This window comes from Protopterus annectens, chromosome 9.part0 (assembly GCF_019279795.1).
Source record: "Protopterus annectens isolate FY-2018-M chromosome 9.part0, PAN1.0, whole genome shotgun sequence".
NCBI lineage: Eukaryota > Metazoa > Chordata > Ceratodontiformes > Protopteridae > Protopterus > Protopterus annectens.
In genome coordinates, this window is record NC_056743.1 from 1,843,588,419 (window position 1) to 1,843,611,003 (window position 22,585).

Here is a 22,585-nt window from a genome sequence, read left to right on the forward strand (position 1 = left end):
AGTGTATCGTTGTCTCTTTGTCACACAAGGTACCCAAAGGAGCATTCCCTAACACAACTTCCATGGTCTCTGGTGGCCAAAGAACCATCCTAAGGTTGTTGTTGTAATCCCCCAGCCTTCTCCCACCTTCACCATCCTAGAGCCAAATGGTCCAATGCCACTGTACCTTTGTATGCACATTTTTCAGAAGTGACATATGACTTCCTTACATGATCAAAATGATCAATTTCAACAACTGGCTAAGTTTCTGGTGTCATTCAAAGGGGATCCAGTATCTGTCTGCCTGGGATGACATGCTTGACAAGCCACGTTGCTTCACAAGAGATGGCTTGCAGCTGTCACCCTTAGGCTTTCGAATACTGGCCAAGGCTCTTGCCACTCCCATAGTGACTTTTTTACGCAAGGCTCAAAAGACAAACTCACCACCATAAATAGCACAAGTAACCAAAAACTGAGGGTAATGCTACTCAACGCCAGAAGTCTAAACCTCAAAATGCATGCACTCGAGGCACTCCTCAGTATGTAGAACATTGACATCTGTGCAGTAACAGAAACCTGGTTTAAGGCTCCTGAGAGCACCCCAGCACTACTAGGCTATAACTCATACCATACCTTTTGGCCACAGAACCAGGACCAAAATGCAAAGGGCGGGGGTGTATACATATTCATCAAGGATACCCACACCTCCAGGTTAGTGGTGCAGCACAATGCATCAGAGATCATCCATGTGCAACTAACAATGGGCAAAACTGCAATCCAAACTGTAGCTTGCTACAGATCACCCATCATGCCCCAGGACCCCCATTCTGCATTTCTGGAGACACTGGGAAATATGAAGGTCCTACCAAACACCTGATTTCAATAACCCAAACATAAACTGGGAGAACTACTCAAGTACTAACTCCCTTGCCCAGCGCTTCATAAAATTTTTAAACTCGAATGCCCTGGGTCAACTGGTCAACACCCCCACCAGAGGGAACAACATATTGGACCTGGTCATCACCAACATGGGCAACCGGTGTTCCACACCGGAGATCAACCCCTCACTGGTTAGATCACACCATAGACTAATCACTCTGGATATCCACATTCTGCCCCCACCCCCAATCTAGGAAACCACCATGAAATACTTTTCAAAAGCAAACTTCACATTACTTAAGACTGAGGTGGAAAGGTTCACAGCCCCCATGCTAAAGGACAATGCTGTCCAAGCTGTTGAAACTTTTACAAAGGCACTCTATGAGCATATGCAGAAGTGCATGGATCATGCTATCCCTAGTAAAACCAAGACTCACTCCTCCAAGAAAAGGAAACCAGTCTGGTGGACCCCTGCCATAAACAAGCTATACAACAGAAGGAGGAAACTAGTACAGAAAAGAGTAAATTCCCAAGAAGGAAAGACATCTCTGATCAGTATCAGCACGAAACTACGATCCCTCATTAAATCATCCAAGGCTAGTTTCTAAAGACAATTTGCCAATGACTCCAAAGGTAACCACAAAGCATTCTTTAGCTATGTCAAAAACCTAAGTGGAAAGTCTCAGATCTGCTCTGAGTTAGTGCAGAATGGTACAAAATACACTGAACCGACTGACATTGCAAACATTCTGGCAGACAGGTTTAGTGCAAATGTCAACCCCTCTCACCCCCTAAAGGGCCCATAAGCATACCAGAAGAATGTAGGGCCCCATCAATCACTGATGCACCGGTTAAAACAGCCCTATCCAAAGCCAAAATCACAGCTTCAATGGGACCAGACCGGGACCCAGGCTGTGTCTTACAAGAGCTCCAAAATGAACTAACCCCTCACCTAAACACACTATTCAAACTCAGCCTCTCTACAGGCTGTGTACCCATAGAGTGGTGCACAGCAACAGTTATCCCACTCCACAAAGGTGGAGCCACAACAGATCCTGGGAACTATCGCCCTATAAGCCTGACTAGCCTGGTCTGCAGGCTATGGAATGCATCATTATGGAACTCATTAACAGAGACATTGGGAACCTCCAAACCTTGGACCCTACCCAGTTTAGTTTTGTTAAGGGCAGATCATGCCTCCTAAACCTGGTGGACTTCTTTGAGATGGTTACCAAGGCATTGGATGAGGGAAAGGAGGTCCACATAGCCTACCTAGACCTCGCAATGGCTTTCAACACCATTCCCCATTCTAGTATTATAGACAAGCTTACTAGCTTGAACATAAACCCCTACGTCATGAGATGGGTTTCCAACTGGCTCATGGATAGGACCCACATGGTGAGAGTTGCAGGCTCTATGTCCCACTCTAAACCGGTTACAAGTGGCGTCCCCCAGGGCTCAGTCCTAGGACCTCTCCTGCTTGGTATATACTTCTCAGAGGTACAGGCAAGCATAGGAGGACTATGGCTGACCAGGTTTGCAGACGACTGCAAACTAGGGGTCATAATTGATTCTCCGGCTGATACAGACACCCTTCAGATGGGTCTCACTGAGATGAATACCTGGTGTCAAAATCATGGCCTCAAGCTAAATGCCAAAAAGTGCATAGTCATTCCCTTTGGAAAAAACAAAATACCTGCAAACTACCACATAGGCGGTAGTCCCCTAAATACAAAAAATGAAATAAGGGATCTGGGGACCCAAGTAGATAGTAATCTCTACTTTGATAATCATATTGCCAAGGTGGTTAGAAAATCCTTCTATGTGGCCTACATAATCACAAAAGGGTTCGCATCTAGAACAAAAGAGGTTATTGTGCCTCTCTACTCATCACTCATTAGATCCATCATAGAATACAATGCCCCATTTGGGATGTACCTTACAAGACACCTGCAACAGCTGAAAAGGCCACAAAAGTACCTCACCAAGAGGATTACTGGCCTCAAACAGATGTCCTATGCAGCCCGACTCAAGAAACTCCAGCTGTACTCAGTTGCATACCGCTTACTCAGAGGTGATCTCTGCCTGACATACAAGGCCATGTCCAACCCAGAATTGATGGACATGCTCCACCTAAAAAAAAACAAATCCCAGAGAGCCACACGGTCTAGAGATATAAACCTCACCACAGTGATAAATAGGACATGCTGGAGGGATAGATTCCTATCCCAGAGACTCCCCGTGCTTTGGAACAGGATTACAATATACATCAGGCAGAGCCCCTCACTAACACTCTTCAAGGGAAACCTTGACGGGTGGATGGGAAACAAAAAATGTACCTGGGGGATCACTGCACTGGTTCTACCGGAGAGTGGCACAGGGAACTAATGGCTCTGCTGGACAGTGGCACAAGGAAGTGATGGGTCTGCTAGACAGAGGCACAGGGAAGTGATGGGTCTGCTGGACAAAGGCACAGGGAACTAATCGAAGTGGGTGGCGAAAGCCAACACATTCTGGGTTGGCTTATAAATGCCCTTGGGCAGATAGCCTAGTACTTACCTATGAACCTATGAACCTACATGGTCAGTATTATGGCATTTGGAATAACAGTATACCTAGCAGGTGTTCAGTCCTCCTGCTGGTATGTGTTAGGCTCATCATCAAATGCGTACAGGCTAGTGATATTTCTCTGTCTTTTGTTGTTTTCATCCTTTTTTATGTTTACATTTTATTTGTTTTTTTTTATTCTTCTGCATTTATGCTATTTTCTACAGTGTCCGCCACAGCCATACCTGTGGGGTGGTATGTAGCAGCTGTTTAGATGTTCTTTACTTGCGTCCATCTTCAGGAAATTCAGTGAGAGACCAAAGCAGTTCAAAGCAAGACATTTATTGTTCAGAACAGAATGGCAGAAAGCTGAGATTACAGAATGTGGAATCTGACATAATAGCAAACGTCTGGGCTACAAACTTTAAGAACATGAAACAAAGTACTGACTAGTTGTCATATGATAATATTCTGGGAAATTCCTTTTTTTAATTAATTGACAGCAATTATAATTAGTGATTAGCAGTCACTGGTTAGCCAGAAATTAAACCCTGAATCTTTCTGATGTACATAATTTGAATATTTCACTTGTTTTTTACAATAAGCAGAACAAAACATTGTAGCTTTAAATATTTGAACCGTATAACAGATTATCCATGTTTATTTGTTTCAGTCTTATTTCTTTTTATTATTACCCTATGTTTTTTCTCAGTTATTACTGATTTGTTTAACTGCGGCTAGAGTTTAGAACATTCCTGATTTTCCTAGCCTTTTGCTTGCATTATGCATTAGACTTTGCCTGTTTTTCAGTCCTCTCAAATAGCAGTAAGGTATTTCCTATGGTTGGTACATAATTACCCTTTAAGGGTCTCTGCAGACATGCCTGTCTTGTCTTTACATCTCCACCCTGTAAAACATGACCATATACCATACATATAGATAAATAAACTTGTCCCTCTTGTAATGCTGATATCTGTTTATTACCAGTTTTTCTGGAAAATGTATTTTATGGCAATAAGAAAAAATGTGAATTTAGTGAAAACAGCTTTCGCCAAAATAATATTTCATGCGCTTGGAATTTATACTCGCATATTTTCTTTTTGCTTGGCAATTACATTATTTTAAACAATTTGGTCCATGACCATAAAAAATGACATAATTTAATAATCTGGTGTTTTAAAGTTTTCTAATCTTCTTGTATGTAACAAGAATGATCCAGCAAAATGTTAATGTAAAAATATAACCTACTTGTTGATAATACTTCTATCAACAAATGCAGTCTAATTAAATCACATTTATAAATTCTATATTTTAACACACTGTGAATGCAAAATTTGTCTGTGGTTTAAATATAGTTAAAATGTTAACCCGTAGAAGCAGCTCACATTTCCATTATGAAGCCCTTAGCATTAAAAAAAATGCTATATGAAATAAGCCAAAAATGCTTGCATAAAACTTAGATTGCCTTTCTTAGTGTATAGGGATGTGGTGTACTCATGTATACAGAAATATACAGCTGCAGTCTGTTTATGTATATATGTGTGTGTGTTTGTATAAATGCCTGTGCACATTTGTAATTACTTATTTGTACCCAAACTTGCAAATGATGTTTACAAAAGAAGTCCTATTGAAACATTTAAGCACATTGGGCAGGAATCACGAAGGCATGCACGGAGTCTAAGAGACGTGTAAGACTCCATGCAAGCCTCGCTATCCAGGAACAGCCCGAAACTCCATGTAAGAGACCAGCTAAAATGTCTCCTACACGGACTGGGCATGGATATGCTAAATACCCCACTTGCAGCCAAAAGGCATGCAAATGAGGTATATTAGCGATCCACGAAGCAGAAACCAGCCCATTGTAAGAGACGTGTTAGCTGCAGAAATGTACTCAGTTGACAACTGAGTATGTTTCTGCAAAAAAACACAATGGAGCCATGTCAGCTCCAAATAAAGCGTGCATATGAGTCAGGCAGCAAGCCAATGGCCAAATATGTGGCCATTGGCAAGGTACCCCGATGCAAATAAGAGAAAATATTACTTATTTTAAACCCAGTGGAAACCTGCGCAAATGGGATACGCTTTATAAAACATAAAAATGAAGGTTATAAACCCACAAATGTGGGTTTTATGCAATACATGGATTTACAATGCAGGGACCAGGAGACCTAAAACAACATGGCCACTGTGTAGTTGTTGCTAAGGGGGGAAGCTGAGTCTAAGACATGTAACTAAGCATTAGTAGGTAATCCTATGTAAATGAGTCTTAGAATACTGAATCCCACTGTCACATAGCAAATGAGCACATTCTGAGTAGTGTAAGAGTTTCATAAGGGGGAGGAACAGACTAAGAGATAGGTGACATCACAGGGGGGAATGTCAGAAAGAAATGCAGTGTATTGGAGTACAGTGTAATGTGAGAGATGTCAGACACACATCATGGAAAGATGCATGCCACAAGATAAGCATGGGAAAGCCAAGAAATGGAAGGTGTACACTGTTGCCTACACCAAAGTTTCTTGCTGAGTGTGCATGCACGCGTGTGCGTGCCAAGAGGAGCGAGTAGGACAGTGTGCATGCGTGTAAGTGGTAGTGCGCGTGTGTAAGGCAGAGTGAGCATGTGGGAGCCTGTTGGCAGACTTCTCAGACTGTTTGCGCTGGTGTGCGCGCGTTTTAACCCAAATAAGCAGATTCTACTCCGTGGAAGCATGTGTGCATGCGTATAAGCCATGGTGAGAATGTTTTCACTGGTATGCGTGTTGCTCCACCCGGAGGAAACACAGAGGAAAAAGGAAGCAACAGAAGTAGTAGGAAGCTAACAGGGAATACTGCAAAAGCTAGCAGGTGAAAACAATTAGAAGCAGGCAATTACTCAGGCAGATTCCTAGGCCAGCCCAGCACTTAAAACTCTGCAAACAGCAGTGCAGTATGTTTCGCACAAGAGACACTGCAACACAGGAGTAAGCTATTGGAAGTGAAAACTGCAAAAGCTTCACTCAGACCAAAAATGCTAGGGGCTGCCATAGCTGTCATAAGGAGACATAGGCAACTTGCTGATGGTGGTGACAATGCAAATGCTGCCAGACAACTCACAGTAAGGAGACAGAGAAGAGTGTACAGGCCGAAGGTCACCTACCAGGGGTTACATGAGCTGGAGATAGTGGAGCGCTATAGAGTGGACAGAGACCTCCTGTAGCAAATAGTTGAGCTGTGCAGGCCACGCCTCACACACAGAACCAACAGAGGGGAACCCATCCCAGTGGAAACCAAGGTATGTGTTGACCTAAGAATACTAGCAACAGGTACCTTCCAGAGACTAACTGGTGATATGATGGGGATCTCACAGGCATCAGCATCCAGGGTACTGCACCAGTTCCTGGATGCCATGTCAGCACATGTCAGAGACCATGTATATTTCCCCAATTCCTGTGAGGCATTGGCCAGCAATATGTGTCTCTTCCAGCAAATAGTGGAATACCCTGACGTAGTGGGTGCAATAGACTGCACGCATATACCCATCAAGGCACCGGCTGGTGAGCGGGATAGGGCCTACATTAACCACAAGGGCTTCCCCTCCATCAACTGCCAGGTCATGTGTGATGCCCAGGGCATAATAACCAATGTGTGTGCTGGCTGCCCTGGAAGCTACCATGATTCCCATATCTGGCATCTGACACAGCTGTACCAGACATTTGCCAATGGGGACATCTCACATGGTCACTTAGTGGGGGATGCTGGATATGCACTGGAGCCGTGGCTGATGACACCCATCAGAAATGCACACACACCCGAACTAGAACGCCATAATGAGGTACACGCACAAACATGAAATGTAATAGAGCGTGTGTTTGGGTTGCTCAAGTCACGTTTCCGGTGTCTGGACACATCTGGTGGAGCCTTGCAGTACACACCAACTACATGTACCCAAATTGTCATGGTATGTGCCATGCTACATAACATGATTCTGCGAAAACAGCTGCAGCAGGACCAGCATAGGGGTGGCCCAAGCAGCCCCCCACCATTGCCAAGGCCACCTCAGGCAGAGAGTGACTCGGAGGAGGAACAACCTGAGCCTGCCCCAGTAGGCAGAAGGAGGCATGCCCAGTATGCCCTGGCCTTGGCAAAGAGGCAATGCATAGCACATACACTGGCACAGTAGGAACCCTGGGAATGATACCCCTTTCCGACTCACTCATATAGTAAAAGGGATGCCTAACATGACACAACCTGCAGTCAAACATGTACAGGGAGTGTAATATGTGCATCCGACATAGTCAGCCCTGCAGCACCACCTGAGGCAAGATTGCCATGTGTTAAGCCATGTAACACTGTCTAGTATATGAAAACATGACGACCCTGCCAACATCCCACCTGCACCAAGCACGATGCCACACCATGAAGACAACAAGACCAAGTACTATAATTGGCAGAAGTATTTCTGCAAGTCACAGGAAAACAAATGTCTGATAGCCTGGGATGACATGCTGGCCAAGACGGAATGCACCACCTGCCAGGGATGTCACTCATCCAGCACACCTGGCTGTGTGGATACTGGCAAAGGCTGTTGTCACCCCCACAGTGCCTTGAATAGGCAAGGCTGGAAACACAAACATTCATGCAGACCAACAAAGATGCATGCACACCAATCACACCCCAGCATGGAGAATGGTAATATCTGACCTGTAACAGAAATCTGGGTCAAGGCTCATAACATCACCCTAATATTACCAGATCTCTGTGAAAGTACCGAACTAGTACACTATGTGGCAACAAAGTTTGGCCAGTCAAACAGGATGTTGACAATTGTATGCAAACTATCCCATGGCAAACCTGCAGGCACAGCATAATTCCTGTTAGGTTCACACACAAAGTAGTTGGCCAGTAAGAACACAACCTGATGTCCAACACTGAACTGTACATGTGAAATGTAGATGAGGTCCATACACAAACGCAAATGTGGTGGACCACACATCCCAACATATAGGTTCTAGGTCTAGTTTACTGTGCCTCTGTCTAATAGTGACATGGAAGTAATCCCTGGGACAAACCTATGATCCCCCATTCATAGTTGATAGTGTCATAGTTAAGTACTCGGCTATCTGCCCTGGGGCATTTGTAAGCCTAGCCATAGTGATATGGCTTTCGCCACCCCGTGTAGTGGTACACAATAGATTTAGAATACTGTGCCTCTATCTAATAGTGACACAGTGAAGATCCCCATACATAAATGAATTAGTTTACTGTGCCCCTATCTAGTAGTGACACAGAGGTGACCCCCCAGGTTAAACCTACGATCTCGAAGAGTGTCAGTGAGGGGCTCTGCCTAACATGAACTGGGATTCTGTTCCAGAGCGTGTGAAGCCTCTGTGTTATGAATCTATCCCTCCAGCATGTTCTATTCATACTTGTGCCTATGTTTAAGTGTCTGGCTCTTGTGGTTCTGATGGATTTGGATCTGTTGAGGTGGAGCATGTCCATCAGATCCTGACTGGACATGGCTTTGTACGTCAGTGGCAGATCACCTCTGAGCAGGCGGTATGCTACTGAATAGAGCTGGAGTTACTTTAGTCTGGCAGAATAAGACATATGTTGGAGACCCTTAATCCTCTTGGTGAGGTACTTTTGTAGTCTCTCCAGCTGCTGCAGGTGCCGGGTTAGGTACATACCAAATGGGGCATTGTACTCAATCATGGGTCTGATAAGGGAGGAGTATAGGGGTACAATGACCTCCTTTGATCTGGATGTGTATCCCTCCATGATAAGGTGGGCAAGGTAGAATGTCTTTCTAACCACTTTGGCAATGTGGGTGTCAAATGAGAGGTCGCTGTCGACATGAGTCCCCAGGTCTCTGATTACTTTGTCCATAATCAGTGGGTTACTGTCTATGTGTTAATTTGTGGGTACCTTATTTTTTCCCAAAGGGGATGACTATACATTGTTTGGCATTTAGTTTAAGGCCATGACAACGGCACCAGTTGTCTGTTTCTGTGAGGCCATTCTGTAGGATGTATTTGTCAGCTGGTATATCGACTATGGCACCTAGTTTGCAGTCATCTGCGAACTTCATCAGCCACAACCCTCCCATGTTTGCTTTAACATCTGAGAAATAAATGCCGAACAAGAGGGGTCCCAGGACAGAGCCCTGTGGGACACCACTTGTGACTGGCTTTGAGTCTGACATGGCTCCAGCGATTTTGACTTTATGGGTTCTGTCCTTTAGCCAGTTTGTAACCCATCTAGTGACATATGGGTTTACATTTAAGCTGCTGAACTTAACTATGATGCCTGAGTGGGGTATTGTGTCAAAGGCCTTAGCTAAGACCAGATAGGCTGTATGGACTGCTTTGCCCTCATCAATGGCTCTAGTGACTGTTTTGAAAAAAATCAACCAGGTTCAAAAGGCAGGATCTGCCCTTTACAAAGCCAAACTGGGTGGGATCAAGTCTCTGTAGGTCCCCAGTGTCTCTGTTTATGAGTTCCATAATGATTCTTTCCATAGCTTTGCAGAACAGGCTGGTTAAGCTTATGGGGCGGTAGTTCCCAGGGTCTGTAGAGGTACCTCCTTTGTGGAGTGGGACCACAGTTGCTGTACGCCAGTGTTTAGGTACATATCCTGTAGTAAGGCTAAGGTTAAATAGCATTTTTATGTGCGGGTTAAGCTCCTCTTGCAGTTCACGTAGCATGCAACCCGGGATACCGTCAGGTCCCATTGATGCTGTGTTTTTAGCTTTGCTGAGGGCTGCTCTCACCTGGATATCGGAGATGACAGGGAGATTACATTCAGCTGTGATAAGTATTTCATCTTTTGTGGGTGAGGGAGGGGAGAAATCTGCACTGAACCTGTCAGCCAGAATGTTGGCAATATCTGTGGGTGCAGTATATTGTTTGTCATTGTGATCTAACTGTGAGCATATCTGAGGGTTTATGGCCAGGTTTCTAACATAGCTGAAGAAGGCCTTGTGGTTATGTTCAGTGTCCTTAGCGGGTTTTCTCTCAAAGTTGGCCTTGGATGTTTTTATGAGGGAATGTAGCTTTCTGCTAGTGTTGATCAGAGATGCCTTCCCTTAATGGGATTTTGGTCTGTCGTGCAGTAGCTTCCTTATTTTGTTATACAATTTGTTTATGGCTGAGGTCCACCAGACAGGACACTTGCCCTTGGTGGAGAGGGTCTTCGATATATTTGGGATTGCATGATCTATGCATTCCTGGAGATGTCCATATAACACATTTGTGAAGGATTCAGCATTGTGGGATGTGGTTTCCACTGGCCCAGTGGTCTTAAAGGATACCATCTCAGTCTTAAGAAGAGTGAAGTCAGCTTTTGAGAAGTTTTTCACTATAGTCTTTTGTGCTGGGGGTGTAGGTGGGATATGTATATCCAGGGTGATTAGTTTGTGGTCAGATCTCACTAGTGAGGGGTATACTTCCGGTGTGGAGCATTTTGTCCCCATGTTTGTGATGATCAGGTCTAGTATATTATCTCCCCTAGTAGGAGATGTGACTAGCTGTTCCAGTGCATTTGAATTTATGAATTCCAGGAACCTCTGGGCCAGGGTGTTAGGGCTAGAGTAATGCACCCAATCTATGTTAGGGTAGTTGAAATCTCCCAGTATGATGGTATTTGGTGATACATTGATATCCTTCAGTGTCTTCAGGAAGGCTGAATGGGGTTCCTGAGATTGGGAGGGTGGTCTGTAACATGCTACCAGTTGTATAGCAGTTTTGCCTATGGTTAGTTGCACCTGTATGGTCTCCGATGCTTCATGTGTTGCTACTAACCTGTAGGTGTGGGTGTCCTACATGAATATGGACAGTCCCCCTCCCTTTGTGGTTCGGCCTGAGTTTTGGGCTCAAAATGCATGATACGAGGTATAGCTTGGTAGCGCTGGGATGCTCTCAGGAGCCTTGAACCAGGTTTCCGTTACTGCACAGACGTCGATGTTCTCCATACTGAGGAGTGCTTCGTGAGCCTGCATCTTGAGATTTAGACTTCTGGCGTTGAGCAGCATTACCCTTAGTTCTTTTCCATTTTAGTTTTCTAAGGAGGTGGCTTTGTCTTTTGAGCCTTGCGTAAAAAAGGCACTGTGGGTGGCAAGAGCCTTAGCCAATATCCGGAAGCCCAGTGGTGACAGGTGTAAGCCATCCCTTGCGATGCAGCGTGGCTTGTCAACATGTCATCCCAAGCAGACAGACATTGGATCCCCTTAGAATGACACCAGTACTTGAGCCAATTATTAAAGCTGATCATCTTGTCATTGTATTGTGGCATCATTCTTGGTGAGGGCAAGATGCTGCTCAGGGTCAGGGTCATACCAGCCTGGGTTACATAATCAGAGAGCTCCTCTACGTCTCTTTTCATGTAGTCCAGGGAGGTACATCTCAGGTCATTCACACCAGCATGGACAATGACGGAGTCATATTTGTACTTGCTTTGGAGTGACCTGAGTGCGTGTGTTATGTGGCGGATCCAGCTCCTGACAGGCAGCTCACAGTCACCCTCTCCTTGTTCAGCCTGGTAAGTGGGACATCATTATGTCTGACTATAGAGTCACCTATTACTAGTGTATCAGGCATGATGTTTGGCCTTAAGGGCTGTGATTGCTTGACACACTGATTTCTTGAAGTATGTGTTGCATGTGTCATGTTTTGAGGTGGTGGAATTTTGGGTGTCAAGCACCCTGTCGAGATTCTTCATGAAGAGATTCAGTGAGGTGCTCTGCCTCACATGAACTGGAATTCTATTCCAGAGCGAAGGGAGCCTCTGGGTTATGAACCTGTCTCACCAGCAAGTTCCATTTATTTCTGTGCTGAGGTTCAACTCCCTCAAAAGTGTGGCTCTAAGGGATTTAGATTTACTGAGGTGGAGCATGTCCATTAATTCTGGATTTGACATAGCTTTGTATGTCAGGCATAGATCGCCTCTAAGATAGGCGGTATGCAACTGAGTAGAGCTGGAGTCCTTGTAACTGAGCAGCATATGGCATTTGTGTGAGACTCATGACCCTCTTGATGAGATACATTCGAGGTCCTTATAATTGCTGCAGGTGTTGGGTAAGGTACATCCCAAAAGGGGCATTGTAGTCTATGATGGGCCTGATGACGGATGAATAAAGGGGCATGATTACCTCTCCTGATCTAGATGTGAAACCTTTTGTGATGAGGTGGGCTATGTAGAAGGTCTTTCTAACCACCTTGACAATGTGGTTGTCAAAGAAGAGATTGCTAACAACTTGTGTCCCCAGGTCCCTAATAACTTTCTCTGTAATCAATGGGTTTCCGCCTATGTGGTAATTAGTGGGCACATTGTTTTTGCCAAAGGGTATGACTATACACTTATTTGCATTTAGCTTTAAACCATGGCACTGGAACCAGTTACCTGTCTCTGTGAGACCGTTTTGAAGGATGTTTGTGTCAGCCGGAGAGTCGATTATGGCGTACAGTTTGCAGTCGTCTGCGAAGTTGGTGAGCCATAAGCCTCCCACATTTGCCTGTACCTCAGAAAAGTATATACTGATCAGGAGGGGGGGGGGGTAGTAGAATGTGTGAGAAAACTGTTCCTTTGGGGGGGGGTAGTAGAATGTGTGAGAAAACAGTTCCTTTTGGCAAGTTCTACAATACACCAGATGCTGCATATTCCCCCAGTAAACACAGGTGATGTCACCACACTATAAGTACAGCCAAACAGGGCAAATCCCCCAGTAATGCAAATAGTGCGCTCCGCTGTTGGGTCTCTTACTACTGTCAGAGCACAGTTAGGTATGTTTTGGACAACCACAAATGCCACGTGTGTTTGTGTCACACAATCTAGCTTTGTTTATATGCTTGTTGTTTGTTTGCTTGTTATTTCCCTGGAACGCTAATTCCACCTAATACGCAGCTTCTCAGTGCTTCTGTGGATTACTAGTGATATCTGCATTGCTTACTGTACTTATTTCCTTGTTTCATTTGAAAGAAAGTTACTGTTTGTCGTTTTTCCATTTAAGTTACCTGTAACACATTGCACTTAAGTTACCTGGCACTTGCTCACTAAAGCAATTATATAAGTCAGCACTAAAAATTAAAAGCACTACACCCTCACTCCCCACTTGCCCTTGTTTTCAATCATAAAGGAATTCCCAATATTATTCTAGCATGTCCAAAGGTCAGTTGTCAATATCCTCTCCGGTCCAGCTGGTGAATCTGGGAATCATGAGACAATGTTACAACTGCCTCATGTACACAGACAACCCTCTCCTCCTCCCAACAAATTCAAACACATGTGAGAGATGCAACCATATAGCCAAACTGGAGCTTAAGCTCTCTCAACTCAGTACTGGCATAACCAGTCAGGAGGAGAAGGAAACCACACTCACTACAATTCCAGTCTCACATAGACCTACCACGACAGCAAACCAAACACATAATCACACAAAATCATACTCGGAGGCTCTAAATAAAGATCTGCCTAAGCAGCAGAGACCTCCAAAGCAGGCACCGAAGCAACCGCTACCCCAAAACAAAACATGTGCAACACATATCTCACAAAGCCAGTGTGCCGAACAGTCACAGCCCTTAAGACTAAACAACACACCTGATGCACTTGTAATAGGTGACTCTATCCTCAGGCACACTGACGTCCCGCTCACCAGGCTGAACAAGGAGAGGGTCACGGTGAGAAGCCTGTCGGGCCCTAGGATCCACCACATAACACAAGCACACAGGTCACTCCAAGGCAAGTACAAATATAATTCAGTCATTGTCCATGCTGGTGTGACTGACCTGAGATGTACCTCCCTGGACTACAGGAAAAGGGACATAGAGGCACTCTTTGAGCATGTAGCCCAGGCTGGTATGACCCTGACCTTGAGTAGCATCTTACCCTCACCAAGAATGATGCCACAATATGAAGACAAGAAGATCAATTTCAACAATTGGCTTAAGTACTGGTGTCATTCAAAGAGGATCCAATGCCTGTCAGCTTGGGATGATATGCTCGACAAGCCACGAGGCTTCGCTAGGGATGGCTTGCACCTGTCACCCCTGGGCTTTCGGATATTGGCAAAGGCACTTGCTACCCCCATAGTGCCTTTTTTAGGCAAGGCTCAAAAGACAAACCCACCTCCATAGGTATCACAAGGGATAAGAAACTAAGAGTAATGCTACTCAACACCAGAAGTCTAAACCTCAAGATGCACGCACTCGAAACTCTCCTTAGCATGGAGAACATCGATATCTGTGCAGTAACAGAAACCTGGTTCAGGGCTCCTAAGAGCACCCCAGCACTACCAGGTTATACCTCATACCATGCTTTTCAGCCCCAAAACTTGGACCGAACCACAAAAGGAGGGGGAGTATCGATATTCATCAAAGATACCCACACCTCCAGGTTGGTGGCAAAGCACGAAGCATCAGAGACTATCCATGTGCAACTAACAGTGGGTAAAACTGCCTTCCAGTTTATAGCCTGCTGCAGACCACCCCCCCCAAACCCAGGAACCCCACTCGGCCTTCCTGAGAACACTGGAAAATATGAAGGTCTCTCCAAACACCATTATATTGGGTGACTTCAACTACCCAAACATAGACTGGGAGCATTACTCTAGCTCCAACACCCTAGCCCAAAGGTTCCTAGAATTTATAAACTCAAATGCTATGGAACAACTTTTTACCACTCCCACAAGAGGGGGAAAACATACTGGACCAGATCATCACCAACATGGGGACTCTATGCTCCAGACCAGAAGTGTATCCCTCACTGGTAAGATCAGACCTTAAACTAATCTCACTGGATATTCACATCATGACCCCACCCCCTGCCCAGAAAACCACAGTGAAAAACTTCTCTAAAGCAAATTTCACACTCCTCAAAACCAAGGTGAAATCCTTCAAAGCTCCCGGGCCTGTGGAAAATACGGCCCAGACCGCAGAATCCTTTATAAATGCATTCTATGAACACCTTCAGGAATGCATGGATCATGCAATCCCAAATAAAACCAAGACCCAATCCTCCAAAGGCAAACGTCCTGTCTGGTGGACCCCAGCCATAAACAAACTATACAATAGGAGGAGGAAGCTACTAAATGATAGAGCAAAATCCCAAAAAGGGAAGGCATCACTGATCAGTATTAGCAACAAGCTATGGGCACTCATAAAATTGTCTAAGGCCAGCTTCGAGAGAAAAATTGCACAGGACACTAAGGATAATCACAAGGCTTTTTTTAGTTATGTTAGGAACCTGGGTGGTAATTCCCAGATATGCTCAGAATTAGTCCAAAATGACAAAAAATACACCGAACCCACAGACATTGCCAACATCCTAGCTGACAGGTTCAGCGCATACTCCCCCCTCCTCCCACCAAAAGGGCAAATATCTATCCCAGCAGAGTGCTGCCTCCCTGACATCTCAGATGTTCCGGTAAGAGCTGCCCTCTCCAAAGCAAAAAACACAGCATCAATGGGACCAGACGGTGTCCCGGGCTGTGTCCTCAATGAACCCCAAGAAGAGCTAAACCCAAACATAAAAATACTGTTCAATCTTAGCCTTACTACAGGATATGTGCCCAAAGAGTGGCATACAGCAACAGTGGTCCCTCTCCATAAAGGTGGTGCCTCAACGGATCCTGGAAACTATTGCCCCATAAGCCTGACTAGCTTGGTCTGCAAAGCTATGGAAAGGATCATCATGGACCTCATAAATAAAGATATTGGGGACCTACAGACACTGCATCCTACCCAATTTGGCTTTGTTAAGGGCATATCCTGCCTCTTAAACCTGGTTGATTTCTTTGAAACAGTCAACAAGGCTGTTGACGAGGGGAAGGTGGTCCACACAGCCTACCTGGACCTCGCAAAAGCCTTCGATACAATACCCCACTCGGGCATTATAGATAAGCACACCAGCTTAAATATAAACCCCTATGTCACTAGATGGATTGCAAACTGGCTCAAGGACAGAACCCACATGGTTAGAATTGCTGGAGCCGTCAGACTCCAAACCAGTTACAAGTGGTGTCCCACAAGGCTCAGTCCTGGGACCTCTCTTGTTCGGTATATATTTCTTGGAGGTACAGGCCAACACGGAAGGACTGTGGCTGACCAAGTTCGCAGATGACTGCAAACTGGCCACCATAATCGACTCTCCAGCCGACACAAGCATCCTCCAAAAGGGCCTCATAGAAACAGACAACTGGTGCCAGAGCCATGGCCTCAATCTAAATGCCAAAAAGTGTATAGTCATCCCATTTGGCAAAAACAAAGTGCCCACAAATTACCACATAGGTGGTAATCCATTAAGTACAGAAGAAGTAATTAAGGACCTGGGGACCCAAGTTGATAGCAATTTCTCATTTGAAAACCACATGGCCAAAGTGTTTAGAAAAACATTTTATATAGCCCACCTAATCATGAAGAGATTCACATCTAGATCAGGGGAGGTCATCGTGCCTCTTTACTCATCCCTCATCAGGCCCATAATTGAGTACAATGCCCCTTTTGGGATGTACCTTACCAGACACCTGCCTCAACTGGAAAGACCCCAAAAGTACCTCACCAAGAGGATCAAAGGGCTCAAACAGATGCCATATGCTGCCCGGTTAAAGAAACTCCAACTCTACTCAGTGACATACCACCTGTTCAGAGGCGATCTGTGCCTGACGTATAAAGCCATGTCCAACCCAGAATTAATGGACATGCTGCACCTCAGAAAATCCAAATCCCATCGAGCTACTCACTCGAGAGACTTGAACCTGAGCACTGAAATAAATAGGACATGCTGGAGGGACAGATTCATAACCCAGAGGCTCCCTTCACTCTGGAATAAAATCCCAGTCCAGGTTAGGCAGAGTCCCTCATTGACTCTCTTCAAGAGGAATCTTGATGAGTAGATGGGAGATCGTAGGTTTACCCCGGGTATCACGTCTGTGTCACTGTTAGACAGAGGCACATTATACTAACCTCGTAAAAGGGCATAGCAAAATATATTTAAAATGGGTGGTGAAAGCCAAACACATTCTGGCTAGGCTTATAAATGCCCTAGGGCAGATAGCCTAGTATGAACCTATGAACCTATAAAATGCCCATGTGTGGGTTGTTGTTCATAACAATGCATGACATTGCTTAAACTGGTAATGGCAATGCACACATGATGTATGTGTGTGCCACATACACATATATACCTGTGACCATCAATAGTTCCCATGTCTGACACATGCCTCATGTGAATGAATGGTATTTGCACTGCATAACATTATGACTGTGTCTTACTGTGCAGGGGCTCATGCGGTATGTGTGTATACAGTGTGAGTTGTATATGGTATCACCCTAACAGCGGGGGATACACATCTGGTGTGGGCCATATAGTCTACTTGTAGTTGATGAACAGGTGCTGCATGTTCCCACCTGTTGTGGGAGTGGTAACATGTTGTTCCACTGCAATTCAGTGACTACATGCTAGGAACCTTTCAGCTAGTGTGTTGTGGCTACAGTAATGCTCACACACAATGTTCGGCTGGATGCAGTCCAGCCATATAAAGACATATGTAGAGGCCGTCATATTCCCAGTGCTGTCAGGGAGGACAGGTGGGTTTCCTGTGTATGGGAGGGTTGTGTCTACCAGGCTATGAACCAGAAGGCAGTCCAACACACTGTTAGCTGCACATGGATAGGCCCTGTGCCAACAACCTGGAGGTGTGTGTATCTGTGGTGCCTTGGGATACCTCCCCCCTGTTCATGTGTGTTGCATGTGTAGGGGACGACAGGCATGGTATTAGGTATAACCTGGCAGTGATGGGGTGCATCTGTGAGCCCTGAATCAGGAATCTGTTACTGCACAGGTACTGCAGTTCACCGTGCTGAGGACAGTGTCCAGTGCATGCATCTTGCGGTGTACACTGCTGGTGTTGTGTAGCATTACTGTTAGTGTCCTATCCCGTGTGATACCCACGGAGGTGGCCATGTAATCTGAGCCCTGCATCAAAAGGCACTATGTGTGTATCAAGAGGCTTTGCCAATATACAATGGCCCATGGGGACATGTGCAAGTTGCCCCTCGCAAATCATTGTGGCTTACCTAGCATGTAAACACATGCTGACAGGCATTGGATACCCTATGAATGACATTGGAGATTGAGCAAAATGTAGACATAGAACACCCTTCCTACATATTGTGGTAGCATACCTGGTGAGGGTATGATGGCAAACAAGGTCGGCTCATACCAGCCCATGCCACATGCTGAGAGAGCCTTTCTATGTTCCCTATCATGAAGTCCAGGGAGGTGCGTCACAGGTCATCCATAGTGGCATGGACAATGACTGAGTCATATGTGTCCATGCCTCTGACTGACCTGTATTCATGTGTTATGTGGTGGACCATAGTGCCCCACCGGCATATCACTGTGACCTTCACCTTGTACAGCCTGTTGAGCGGGACCCCACTGCACTGGCCAAGAGAGGTACCTGACACATCTGTAGCAGGTGTGTTGTGTAGCCCTACAGGCTGTGAGTGTTTGGCACACAGGATGTGTGTGCCATGTGTGGCATGTGCTCTGTTCTGACTTAACATATGACTGTGTGCCAGCTGCAGAGGTGTGTGATGCTCAGGCAGGATGCTATTCTGAGGCTCCAAGTATGCCCCAGTGTGTTCATGTGTTTGGATTGCAGTCAGTGCAGGTCTATGTCAGACTGTTATTGTAGTCACTGTAGTATGTCATGCCACCTGACAGGGTATGTCAGTACTGGGTCAGAGTGCTCAGTCCCCAGATTAGCTATGTGTTTGCATCCCACACGTGTGGTACATTCCTGGCCAGGGGAGAGGTTTGACTGCATACATGTGGCAGCTGTGACATCGCCACATGACTGACATATCCCACAACTGGACCATAGAGGTGATTCACAAGTTACCTTTGCACATGCTACCATAGTAGTGTGATTGCCATGGTGATTACCAACACATAGGGCCAATGGGGATCAACATACTGAAGGTGAGTATGTGTGAGAGTAGTTCTTCTGATGTTATAGCGCTGGCATCTATGTCTGCACACATGGGCAAATGGCAGGTAAGTCATATGCAATGTGTCACAGGCAACATACATGCAAACAGGACAGACAGTGACGTTCTGTCAAGTGAGACATCGGCATATGTATAGTGAACTATGCAGATGTCATTAGGAATCCACAGAAGCTCTGTAAATCTGCATTGCAGGTGGTATCAGTCTTCCAGGGAACCTCAAGCAGACATGCATGCAAACAAAGCTACAGTATGCAGGGCTGGAAGTGGTCCATTGCACAACAAAGAAGGGGTACCACTTCCAGTAGGTAACAGTGGAAATATGCAGGCACTGTAAACATGTATCCAGGAATGCACAGCTCAGATGTCCATGGTAACACAGAAAGTATTTCCTATTTAATTTAATTTTAATTCATTTGGTACTGCACACATATCAGCATGCGCAAACATCCACATTGCATAGCCGTTGTGGCCAACATGCCACCATTAGTGTACATGTCCATCATTGTGTTTCACTACTTCCGTTACCTTCTCCCCTGTGCTCCCTATGTATATGGCTATCTCTTGACATCCTTACCACCAGTATGCAAAGATGTGCAGCTGTTACACTATGGTACTTACTATGGGTGTAGGTAATGATTCAAGACAGTCATACAGTTACTGCATCAGGCATGTTGGGATATACACACAATCATATCAGCACACTGTACTGTTACCAACATGATACTATTATTACACTTCTATGTAGTCACCCTGTGCATCAGCAACATGTTAACCTGTTCCTTCACTGATGTTAGAGATTGCAGGAGGTGGCACAGTTTCATCATATGCACAGGGTGTGAACTAGGTATGCCTGAGCCTGCCACTGATACCACCAATTGACATGTATGTGTATGTGTGTTGGTGAAGGACAGAAGTACAGGGTGGGGCATTGTTGATGCAGTGTGTGCGTATACGCGGTAGCCCTAGGTGTTAAAATTTCGCATGTGCGTATGCATGCACACAGTTCCACCTCATGGCTGCCATATACCAGAGTTTGTTGACAGCCACAGACTGCACCTGCCAGGTCATACAGATCAGTGTCTGTGGCCACGGACACGGTACCTGTGCCTGGCAGGGTTGCTGCAAACCGTATCCGGTACTAAGCCTGACTGGGTACTGTCATCAGAAGTGGGTGTTCGGTGACTGGACACAGGTCCCTGTTGGGACTGGCCAGAGCCACGTGCACGTGGTCTCCTGGGGTGGTCTGATGACAGCACAGACCCAGCATTGCTGGGGCTGCTGCTGGCACTATGTGGGCAGCCGCGGGCCTGTTGTCGTCCACGCCGACTGCCAGCTGCTGCTGTTGCTGGCATACGGCCATGTTGACGCCGCAACCATCCACCATTGCCCTGGCTCATTGACGTGTAGTTGTGGAACTGCTGTACTATGTCCCCACAACATCTGTCTAAGACATCGGTGAAATTACTGTCAGTCATGGCTGTGCAACATGCTCTCAGCTCCCTCAGACCCTGTCTGGTGTACCTTTCCATACGAGACTGTGCCTGCATGACAGCCTGAAACATGGCTGAGGTTGACATACCTCTTTGGGCACATCTGCCAGCGGTAGTACGCCCACGGATGCTCCCACGAGAACCCATGGGCATCTGTCTGTGTGGTAGCATCTCAGGACCCTGCCCATGGCTGCTCTGTGGGGAAGCATGTGCCACAGCTACCACATTACCCTGGTCAATGCCCACTATAACCTGTCCATCACCTAGGGACATTGGTGACATAGGATATACTGGCAGGATGACTGTGCGCAATGATGGTGTCGACAGCTGTGTACTGTCAATTGGCTGACCAATGACGGACACTGACACACCTTCCTTTGCCATTACACAGATATCATCATTATCGGTACCTGTAGCACCAGATTCAGGTTCCCTGCTGCAGGACACCAGATCAGCAACAGAACCTGTCGGAGTAAGACAGGAAACACAGTTTACAATGTCTACACAATGTTACCGGTGATGAACACATGCACACATGGACACATGGACACATGCACACATACACACATAGACACATGCACAAATGCACACATGGACACATGCACACATGCAGACATGCACACGTGGAGACGTGCACATATGCACACATGCACACATAGACACATGCACACATGCACACATAGACACATGCACACATGCACATATGCACACATGCACACCCCGCAGTATATACACAGAGCACTACTGAGTTACACTATTATTACTAGCACTATCAAAACTATTATTGGTATTGTTGATACACACTCACCAGCATGGATGGGCTGCCCTGCTGTAACACCAGAGGGACCTGCAGAAATGAGGGGATTACTGTCAGTGGGCACAACTGTGCCATTGACACTGCATATGATACAGTTCAGTAGTACAACAGTTGCCTTTCACATGTCACCTGCTGATATTGGCAATATCACACCTGCACACTTACATACTATGTTGACAGCTACATACCAAGGACACACCTTACACATGCATGAACTAACAATGTACAGAACAGTGAAGTATACATATGGAATATTACCTGCACGCTCCATGTCGTGTTGGTGTGTGGCTCCAGCCTCCATCATAATGCATGTGTGCTGCTGTGGATGTTCCTGGGCTGAAGCCACAACACTTAGGAGTAGCCCCTCCAGTCTGGTGGGGGGGGTGTGGCCATCCCACCTCCTGTGGTGACCTGTTGCCTGTGGATATCTGATGCACGTTGACGGACATTTCTGATTAAATCACTGCAGTGATGTCGTACCTGCTCATATGTCCTATTATGTGTGCCAATATCATTTACCCTACGGACAAGGTTTTGCCACAGTGCAGCTCTCTCCTGCTGATTCTGGCTGGTCTGGGAAAACAGGATGTCATAATCCCGCACCAGGCTCTGGTGTAGCTCCTTATCTTCTGCAGCAGAGTACGCAGGATTCCTGTGATGTGCCATCGCCCTGAAAGAGAACACAAACAGGATATCAGCAAAGTATGACAGCAAAATATGGCACACATACTATACATGATACTCAACTGTAGTGATATAATACTACTCCTATATGTAGCACCTGTGTGTCTCTTGTTGGATACACATGCACATGGCCAGATATCAGTGCTCAGCTGACGACTGTGCAACAATACCTGCCACATTCCATGCAACATAGTTCCAAGCCCCA

General features: G+C 45.8%; 1 protein-coding gene across 1 annotated transcript in view; it reads left to right on the plus strand.

Annotated features, from left to right (window-relative positions):
- The window catches only part of LOC122810800 (tyrosine-protein phosphatase non-receptor type substrate 1-like), a 402,967-nt gene that overhangs the window by 20,800 nt on the left and 359,582 nt on the right, over positions 1 to 22,585 (plus strand). The gene's annotated exons all lie outside the window — the stretch shown is intronic.